This window comes from Myotis brandtii, unplaced genomic scaffold (assembly GCF_000412655.1).
Source record: "Myotis brandtii unplaced genomic scaffold, ASM41265v1 scaffold160, whole genome shotgun sequence".
Taxonomy (NCBI): domain Eukaryota; kingdom Metazoa; phylum Chordata; class Mammalia; order Chiroptera; family Vespertilionidae; genus Myotis; species Myotis brandtii.
In genome coordinates this window covers 1,283,324-1,293,960 of record NW_005355833.1, presented here as the reverse complement: position 1 = coordinate 1,293,960, position 10,637 = coordinate 1,283,324, and the positions used below count along the sequence as shown (strand labels likewise).

The 10,637-nt window shown below is 49.3% G+C and overlaps 1 protein-coding gene across 3 annotated transcripts in view; it reads right to left on the bottom strand.

The window, feature by feature from the left end:
* SMAD3 (SMAD family member 3) overlaps positions 1 to 10,637 on the bottom strand; it is a 116,753-nt gene that overhangs the window by 27,335 nt on the left and 78,781 nt on the right. The window contains exon 1 of one of the 3 annotated variants that reach the window (XM_005862079.2): positions 9,216 to 9,286. The exons of the other annotated variants lie outside the window; for them this stretch is intronic. The gene's annotated coding sequence lies outside the window, so the exon portion shown is untranslated. Of the gene's footprint in view, positions 1 to 9,215; positions 9,287 to 10,637 lie in introns of those variants that run through there. 3 annotated transcript variants of the gene reach the window in all.

The following is a 10,637-nucleotide window of genomic DNA, read 5'->3' as shown; positions in this document are numbered from 1 at the left end:
GGCACTGGAGCCCCGGTCTGCACAGGTCCAGGAGCCAGGGGAGGTGGGCGGGGGCCAGGGATGAACAAGAAAATGAGCTCTTTAGGTATGTGCACGGGTGACCAAGCACACAGCACGGCTCTCATCGCTCTCCACACTCACCCAGTGCCCTGTCCCTGTCAAACCACGTCCTCCGTGGTGACTCGGCCTCCGAGCAGCTGGGACCCCTCCCCTCAGGCCAGGCCCAAGTGTGGTCCGGGACCAGCAGGTCGGGTCCACGGAAGCTCGTGTAAAAGGTAGAGCCTACCCAACCGACTAAATCAGAACCCTCCTCTTTATAAAATCCCAGGTAACTGCATGACAAGCACGTGGGGCAGGGGTCGGGACTGGGGAGCTCAGGACTGGCCGGGGCACCATCAGCCAAGAGCAGGTGGGCAGGCAGGTGGCTTCCGGAGGGCAGGAGGCTTCAGGTGATGTCTAGTCCCACACAGGTAAAGGGAGTCTAGTCACACACACAAGAGTAACACGTATTCTATGAACACCTACTCTGTGTGGCACCGGGGAAAGGGTAGTGGGCACAGCTTTTCTACAGCTGGGCGGGGCTGGCCAAGAGGCATTTGCGAGCTCTCCCTCCCTGTCCCCATGTGACAGAGGGCACCCGTTTGCCTGAGTAAATGGGACTTATGGGCACTCTGTGAGGAGCAGGCAGAAATGGGCAGCCAGTGGACACGATGAAGGTGACTGAGGCCAAGGTCTGAGTGGGAGGTGGGCTGTGATGTGGTCGTCGTGGGTTTTTGTAGTTGAGGGATGAAAGAGAGGGTCAAGAAGGGGGTGCGAGAGGACAGAAGGGTATCAGATCCGTAGGCAGAGAACTTCCGTTTCCTGGCTCCTCATCCAATCCTTTCTATGTTATGTGGGCTGTTCCCTCAGGGCCTGAAGAGCTTGGCTGTCTATTGGAACAACTATGTCACAGAAAGCTCCAGGCAAAGAGGAGGGAAGGAGGAGAACAGAAAAGGGGGGTTAAAGGGGAGGGGTACAGGGGAAGGGGAAAGGATAGAAGAAGGTGGTGGAGGGGAGGGAGAGAGGAGGGACGCAGAGAGGAAGGATGGATGGGGGAGGAAGGGGAGGCTGAAGAAGGGGGGACGAGGGTAAGAAATGTCCTTCAGGTCAAATAAAACAAACTGAATAGATGCATTTATCTCTGTTCTGCCCCAAACAATAAGTAGGAAAATAGCAGAACAAAGTGGAAAGCAGATGGCCGAATAGGAACAGACAGCAGAGTGGAGAGAGCTGAAACCACGAACCTATCAGAGGAAGCCAACAAAAGTGATTCCATTGGCGCCTCAGAACCCGGGACTAGGGAGTTGAAGGCACCACACACTTCGCAGGATGAGGCTGAAAACAGGAGGATGGGTTGAAAGCTTATAGAAGAGGCAGTCAGATCCCGTCCCCCATTTCCAAGCCCCCACAAACAGGGCCTCCCTGATCCTGCGAGAGGCAGGTTTGCTCTCTGCAGAAAATAAACTGGAGAGGGGGCTCTGGATGGGGCCACCAGGGCACAGCTTGGGATGAAGGTCAGATGAGGGCTGGGATGAGGATTCCTGGAGGCTCCCTTGCTCACTTGGGACCCAGAACAGTGACGAATGGTCCGTGTCCCCACCTCCTCTGGTGAAGAAATTAAACAGCTCAGCCCACAAGGGACCTGCAATCTGACATTTGGGGACACCCCCACCCCAACAAAATGACCCTATACCTGCCAACTCCCCCTATACAGTGTAGCCCACCAGGCTGGAGCATTTCATGTGTTTTCATTGCCTCGCTCTTAAATATGAATGCACAGCCCAAACCCAGCATTTTAAAGAAAGCCACTAACAGGAGGCACAGAGGAAGAAATAAGGAGGGAGGGGAAAGGCAAGTCTGAGGCAAGAAAGAGGAAACTTCCAAGGTAAATAAAACAAAACAAATACTACTCTCAGGGAAATGGGATATTGCAATCCTAAAATAGGAACCTTTATAGACTATTAAAAAATAAAACCTCTTGGAAACAAAAAAGAATATAAATTAAAAAATGCAAGAAAGAATCAAGTCAAGGACTTTTTGAATTCTTAAACTATTATTTACATTAAATTATTTTGATAATATAATTAATTTTTTAAAAAACAAGGGAGCTACAGTAATCAAGGCAGTGTGGTCATGACAAAAAACAAACAAACAAATCCCCTGAGAAACAGATGATGGAACCTAAGAAAGTCCAGAAATAGTCACATATATCTGGACAACTGATTTTGGACAAAGGTCTAAAGACAAAGAGAAAGGGCAGTCTTTTCTATAAATGGCGCCAAGGAGAGTTGGGTATCCAAATGCAAGGAAAATGAACTTCCATCTACACTGGCCCCCAATACAAAAATGCGCTGAAGTGGATCCTAATAGGAAGCCTAGCACAAGGCAACGTCTAGAAGGAAACAGGAGACATGCTCTGTGACCTTGCGATAGGCAAACACTGCTTAGCTATCACACCAGAAACACATTCCATTTTTAAAAGCTGATAAATTTGACTTTATCAAAATGTAAGCTTCTGGTCTTTGAAAGTTACTGTTAAGAGCCTAAAAAGACAAGACACAAATTGGGAGAAAACATTTGCAAAGTACCTATCTGATCGAGGTCCTATGTCTGAAATAAAGGACTCTATAAACTCAATATTAAGAAAACAACCAACCCAACTATAAAAACACACCAAGAGCAACAAAGTCATTTGACCAGGATCACAGGGCAGTCTGCACAAGGCCCGAGGGGGAGGCCGGCGCTCCTGGCGGCCAGGCTGGACCCAACGGAGGACAGGGAGACAGGCATGCTCTCCAGCTCACAAGCACATGACCCCTGGGCTGGCGGGGCAGTATTTTCCAGAAGTCATCCGGTCCATGCCCCTGCTTCTGGGCCATACAATCCCTAACTCATGACATGGATGGCATCTCATTCACTCCCAATGCATCAGCGACAACTCCTCTTGGTTTAGCCTGGGCTGCCCAGAGCCAACGCTGTAGTCCTCCTTCTCCCCTGTCCCGCTCAAAACACACGCCGATGCTTCCCAAAGTAATACTAGCAAATGGGGAGTTTCAGCTGCTGGATTTAATTTAGCTGATGTGTCCGTTACACACCCTCACGAGCCTCAGAGGGCACCAGGCCTATTTTAAGTTAATCCAGTAAATAGGTCCTCGTTCTGAGCTGATGTTACCATAACATGCTTGGTTGCAGGAAAGGATCCCTTTGTGACCCGCTCTCCTGACCCAGCCTTTCTTGTGGCCCAAGACCAGCTGCTGGGCCCAGACAGTCCCAGGAACCTGCCTTCGCCTCCTCCCCATCTGTGACACAGATCTCTTCTCACACCCTGGCTTCCTGACGAGAGACCCCCCGAAAGTCTTTCTCCAGCAACTCCCTCCAGCTCCTTTGACAGAGGTTTTAATCCTTAAATATATTCTTCACCAGCTGAACCATTTCCTGTGGCAGGAAATTAGGTTTCCTCCCATTGGCTCCAAGTGGGACCCATAAAGTATCCCAAAATGGTGGTGGAAGCCACAGCCAAGGATGTGGACATGCGGGAGTCCAAAGCCAACAGTGAGGGGAAGCCTGCCAGAGGCTCCCTGGGGGGAGAGGACAGGGCTGGGCCCACCTCCTGCCGCATGCCACTCGTGTCCTCTGTTGCCAGTGACCATCTCCCCACAGCCATCTGGAGGCCAAAGTGAATGCTGGTGGATTTGGACATGGGGGTTAGGGAGAAGAGTGGAAGCAGAGAACATAAGCTCCAGAAACACACAAAGATCTATTCAGCACGAACCATGTGCCAGGCACACAGCTATCGTGTGAGAATACAAAACTGACAAAGCCCAGTATATCCTGCCCTCACCAAGCGCAGAGAACTTAAGGGGCTTGCCCAAGGTCAAATAACTTGTGAAAGGCAGGGCCAGAATTGAAACCCAGACCAGTGCTGAGAAATGGAGGGTGAGGAGTGGGATGAGCAGTACTTTTTCTGCTACCCCACGCTGCATCCCTATCAGGGAGTGGGCCTCTTAGCAATCATCAAATAGTTTGAACACCTATCATATCCCAGGCACTGCGCCGGTTACCTGAGTCAAAGAAGTGAACAAAAAGTAAATTTGTCAACACTATCGTATTTCCACTGAAACTGGTTTTATTTAGCGCACATCCAATGCGAAAATTTCTAGCTTCTTTCAGAAACAAGCTTTCTCTTGTCCTATTTTGAGTAGTAGTAACAGCAGTGGGCAGAAGTTACTGCCACGCTATGCCAGGCCCTGTGCTGGCCACTTGATGTCTGCAGTAGGTGGAATTAGCCACCTTCTCTGTACCCTTGCCCTTTGCTGGATGGCTTTGCTGCTCCTCCTACCATGGGTGGAGTGTATGTCCTTGTTCCTTGACTTTGGGCTAGGCCAGTGGTTGGCAAACTGCGGCTCTCGAGCCACATGCGGCTCTTTGGCCCCTTGAGTGTGGCCACGAAGTTTCAATTGCATTGTACGTGTGCACCCACACATGGTATTTTGTGGAAAAGCCACTCTCAGGGGGCCGCAGTTTGCCGACCACTGGGCTAGGCTATTGCTTTGGTCCATGAAACATCAGCAGGAGGGTAAAGTACCATCGTGTGTTTCTGCTTGCCCTCTTGCACCACCTCTGCCCTCACCATGGGAAGGGCCTTTCTGGAGCAGCTGCTGCCCCTCAGCCTGAGCCTAGGAACCAACACAGCTGGAAGAGACTGAGCCAATCCTGCAGCAAAGGGCCACGCCCAGGTGAGCCACAGAAGCATGAGTCAGCGTAAACCATCATTGTTTTGGGGTGGTTTGTTACCCAACACTAGCTGACTGCTACACTGACTCCACCACCAGTCTTTCCAATAAACTTGCAAGTTTTACTGATGGAGAAATAAAGTGTCTGAAAGGTCACCCAACTTTGCAAAGGCCCAGAGTTCATCTAAAGTGAAGGCAGGCTTTGTGACTCACTCTTCCCTAACTGTAAATGGCAATCATGCTATTTCCTGACCGTGACTAGAATACCATGATATGACTTGACCATTTCAGAAGGACATCGTTTTTATTTCTAGAGAACAACCTCCCTATAGGCTTTCGGAGTCAATTTGCATCAAATATGAACTTATACCCAAATGCTCAACTAATGTTAATTTCTTGAAGTGGCCCAAGTAGCATATTGATAACTCAATATGTTATCAATATCAAACCAAATCTCTGGCATCCATTTCAAATTCAATTTATTCTTTATCTTTACTTTTCCCCTAGTATCTGCTATATGTTGGTGTAAGAAAAGGGGGTTATTCCCCATCTTGGGTCAGATAACCAACTACTACTACAAAGCCATACTCCTGCCCATACTTCCCGGAGCATGCAGACTGCAGCTGGCAGGTCCATCTGCTCTGAATGCCTATACTTCGCTCCCACATCAGTGGGATGAGTCCTCACCTCTTCCCCTTGGACAACAAGCAAGCTAGCCTGCTAGCCCGTGCTCACAGACCCACAAGAAAATCTTTGCACTCCACTCTCCCTGAGCTTTGTATTTTATGTGGGTTTTATTTTTGTTTCTTTTTTCTTTTTCTCATTCAAAATAAAAACAAGGTCTTAACGACTTCAAGCTTGAGTTAGGTGTGCACTCATCAAGCCTTCTAAGAAGGCAGAACAAATTCTGCTGGAGACTTTAAAAGGCCGCTTATATGGGTTCCACTTGGCCTCTGAGCAGTGGTGGTCTGTCCTGAGATATCGCTCTCTCTTCTGCACCTTAATATGCAAGTTTCAGAAGGTGCCTCCAGTCCTCCAGGCCATGGACAGCCCAGGACAGCTAGTTGATAGAGCAGCAAACAGAAAAGCCCTGAAAACTCTCCTGCTGAGAGAGTTTTTATTGGGGGGTTCACCCAGGATCACTTCCTTCGGGTAAACATAGCCCAAAACCAAAGCTTCCTTTGTTCTGAGCAGAAGACCTGCTGGGGGCTATGTGCCCAGCCCCCTGGCTGCAGGTGACACACCGCAGAGGCCTCCCGTTCAGGGAACAGTGTCCTGCTCAGCTGAAGCTCTGGCAACTGGAAGTCCACCCGAAAACCCACTTTGGAGAATGACAGACATCCGCCCACCTCCCCATACCTTCTCTTTACCCATGGTTCTCAAGGGACCCAGGGGAGTGAGTTTGCCTCTTAGGGGACTTTTTGGCAATATCTGGAGACATTTTAGGTTATGACAACTGGGGGTGGGGCCAATACTGGCATCTGGTGGACAGAGGCCAGGATGCTGCTAACCATCCTACAGCGCACAGGACAGCACCCCCCTCCCAAAGAGTGATCTGGCCCCAAACGTTCTGTTTGCTGCTCTATCAACTAGCTGTCCTGGGTTTTATTTTTGTTTCTTTTTTCTTTTTCTCATTCAAAATAAAAACAAGGTCTGAACGACTTCGAGTGGACCCTTGAGAGCATCTTGCCACATCCCTTCCTTCTGTGGTTGAGGAGACCGAGACTGATGCGTTAAGAACCTCCAGGTCACCCAGCAAATGAGCTTGGAGCACGAGGCAGCCTCCCAACTGCTATTTCCCTGCAGCTGGGCTTCCCCACTGATGAGCCTGCAAAGTGCGAGTCCACTCTCCCGCCTGGTGAGTCAAGTACGACGAAACATATTCTTTTCTTGGCTGTATTGAATCTTAAAGTTGCCTGAAGGCCTCACGCTTTAGGACGGCAAAAGCTGTTTTCAAAAATGAGCTGAGCAATCGGTGCCTCTGGGTGGACAACGTACACTGTAATTCCTGTCCTATCATTGCAACTTTCTGAGGTTTGAAATTATATTAAAATAAAAAGAAACTGAGCTTTGAGCTGTACGCTGAAAATACTATTCCCAGACACTTTCAACGTTGTCTTTGGTGGTTGGTGTTTAAATAAAAAGCAACGTCTCCAACGTCAGCGTGCTTTTGCCGTCCTAAAGCGTGAGGCCTTCAGGCAACTTTAAGATTCAATACAGCCAAGAAAAGAATATGTTTCGTCGTACTTGACTCACCAGGCGGGAGAGTGGACTCGCACTTTGCAGGCTCATCAGTGGGGAAGCCCAGCTGCAGGGAAATAGCAGTTGGGAGGCTGCCTCGTGCTCCAAGCTCATTTGCTGGGTGACCTGGAGGTTCTTAACGCATCAGTCTCGGTCTCCTCAACCACAGAAGGAAGGGATGCGGCAAGATGCTCTCAAGGGTCCACTTGAAGTCGTTCAGACCTTGTTTTTATTTTGAATGAGAAAAAGAAAAAAGAAACAAAAATAAAACCCAGGACAGCTAGTTGATAGAGCAGCAAACAGAACGTTTGGGGCCAGATCACTCTTTGGGAGGGGGGTGCTGTCCTGTGCGCTGTAGGATGGTTAGCAGCATCCTGGCCTCTGTCCACCAGATGCCAGTATTGGCCCCACCCCCAGTTGTCATAACCTAAAATGTCTCCAGATATTGCCAAAAAGTCCCCTAAGAGGCAAACTCACTCCCCTGGGTCCCTTGAGAACCATGGGTAAAGAGAAGGTTCGGGGAGGTGGGCGGAGGTCGGGGAGAACTGAAGCAATTCATAACGCAGAGTTAGGTGTTTACTGGTACTTCTCACGGGCTACAGGAATGCTATGGGCTGGGTACCCCTACTCCCATTTTACAGGTGAAAGATTCAGGGAACGTTGGATGACTTGCCCAAAGATGCCAAGAACAGCAAGAAGAAGTGCCTGGCCTTGAATCTGGGTGTTACACCCCAGACCTGGTTCCCTATGAATGCAAAACACAGGGTTCACTGTGTTAGAATCATCAGAGATTCTCCTTGGGCTCTGGGGAGACCGCTGTCCCTGTCCCCTCTTTTCCCCATTGCAAAGAAAAGTAGTGAAATCTTGAAGGAGAAGGAGGGAAAGGAGAAGGAGGAGGAGGAAGAGAAGAGGGGGATTTCATTTGCAAGCTTTCTACTTAACAGCTTCGGTTTCACAAACTCTTTTCTTTTCTCCAAACACCAATTTGACGGGCATGGCTTTTTCTCAAGTGTCAGGATCACAGAGGTTTCAAACCAGAAACCGAAGATGCTACAGAGACCTGGGCTGGTCTCTGGTTGATGGAAGAAGGGGAAAGAACAATTATGAGGCTTCACAGAACTTTCTGAACGGCCGTTTCACTCTGCCAGTTGACATTCACTGGGAGTGGAATGAAGCCTGAAGATCATCTACTCATTTGTTTTTAAAGAGATCGCTCCTGGCCCGTTCAGGATTCTCACCGTTCTTGGTAGCCTTCTGATGGGCTTAAGACAGAAAGCACACTTCACCCCAGCTTTCACAACCCCCAACCACAAAGCACACCTCATAAAATACAGGGAGTCTGAAATGCCATCATGGATCCAGGTGCGTTTATTTGTTTTTAAAGAGATCGCTCCTGGCCCGTTCAGGATTCTCACCGTTCTTGGTAGCCTTCTGATGGGCTTAAGACAGAAAGCATACTTCACCCCAGCTTTCACAACCCCCAACCACAATGCACACCTCATAAAATACAGGGAGTCTGAAATGCAATCATGGATCCAGGTGTGACACCTCTTCTCATTGCTCTGGTGCTGCCGGCCCCCCGTGGCCCCACTGGGCAGCGAGGCTGCTCACCAGCCAACACTTAGAGCAGCGGTTCTCATCCTGTGGGTCGCGACCCCTTTGGCGGTCGAACGACCCTTTCACAGGGGTCGCCTAAGACCATCCTGCATATCAGATATTTATTTACATGACGATTCATAACAGTAGCAACATTGCAGTTATGAAGTAGCAATGAAAATAATTTTATGGTTGGGTCACAACATGTGGAACTGTATTTAAGGGCCAGAAGGTTGAGAACCACTGACTTAGAGGCTCTCTGTTTCCAAATTGCTTTTGGGAAACGGATTCATTTGTATTTTCAATTTGCGGGGGAATCAAAATAAAATGCCAGACTGAACCCACAGGCCCGAAAACAGTCCTTCTCTCTGTGACACAGTGAAGCTCCATCTAAACCCTGGAGGGGAAGCTGAGAAGAAAGAGCTTTTGGAGACTGTTAGGTAATTATCTTGGCTTCGACCTGTCCCTCTGCAGAAAAGAAACGGGCTTAGAGGTGGTGAGGGGGGTGGAAATACAGACCCCAGCCTTCTGTTGATGAAAGCCTTGAAACTTAGAAATACGTTTGCACTCCCGAAAAGTAAAAAGAGCAGAGCAGCAAAAACTCACCTCCCCTGACAAGGGTTCCTCTCGTCTTATCTGCCAGCGAGCTTCTGTGTTAGCTCACATCACTACACAAACAATTCTTATTACGAGACTCTTAGTCACTCTGTTTTTCACTTTCTTCCACGAAGCAGCAACCATTAAGGCTTGAGTATCCTCTCTGGGCCGTCTCTCCCCAGCCCCGGTTCCCAGCCTCCCACCTCCTGCCCCACCGGCTTTGCATGAATCCAGTCCCTGAATCACTTCCTGTGGGCAGGCTGCACGTTCAGAGCGGGGTTTTCTTTCTTCTTTTTTTGGAGAAGATTCTCACAGACATTTGGGGTTAAATGAGTGAAACCAGGAGAGGATGACTGGCTGTCTTATCCTATCAAAACACATCAAAGTTTCCAACGACTTACAGAAAAATGGTGGCAGGCATTCGTGACTCGTGGAGTTGGGGGGGCGGGTGTGGGGGGCGAGGTGAAGAGGGCAAATAAGGAGGTTTTGTGTTAATTGCATAGTTTGTACTTCCTTCGTGATGAGTCACAGGCCAGAAAGATAAAACAGTGTCACAGGCATTACAGAGCATGCACAGGGTGACATTCACACGGGAGAAGTGGTGCTTGCTCAAGCTCCAACCTCACAACAATTCCTGGTGAAATACCATACAATACGGGCTGGGAAAGGAACGTTCTCGCATTTCAGTCTTCACCACATTTACAACTCTTTCCCTATTTTTAAAAGGGGCCCCAAAGCCCTTAGGCTCCTCCAACCTTTCCGTTCAGCCACCGTGGGGGAGCTGGAGGCTGGGAGGGGTGGGAAGCAGCTACATTTTTAGAAGACATTAAGGACCATGAATTTAAATAGCTACCTTTGTACCCAGAAAATTCGGCATTTGCCGGATACCAACCTCTAACATTCGACAAACACTCTGCCTCTTTCTGGACCAACGCTTTATAAGCTTACATAAGCCCTTTCCATCTCACCAGTAACAAAGAACGTGTCCTGTATATTCTGGGCACCCATGTCCTGAGGACAGTGAAGCAGCCAATTAGCATTCCTTTGGGTCTAAGGGGACAGACTTCCTATTGTGCCTAAACAAAAGGTTCTGGTTCATTGGGGGCAATTTCACCTAAGACAGCAATGGACCCCTATGTGCAGGAAGATAGGAATTCCAAGTAAGTAAGCCGGGAGGATTCAGACAGGCCAGGCGAGCACTCACAATGTCAGGGTGGCAACAGCCAGCTGCTTAAGCTTGGCCTCACCCATTCAATGGCTCTTGGCCAACAGCTGCATCCCAAACACAGAAAGGCTTCCAGGTGAGGCCCCTCCCCTGGTCCTGGACACTCACAACCCCGCACCCAGCCCGACTAGTCCCAGTCAAGATTCACAAGTACCTGCCCACCCACCGCTTCATCAGACCGTGCCCCCCCCCCCCCCCCCCCCCAC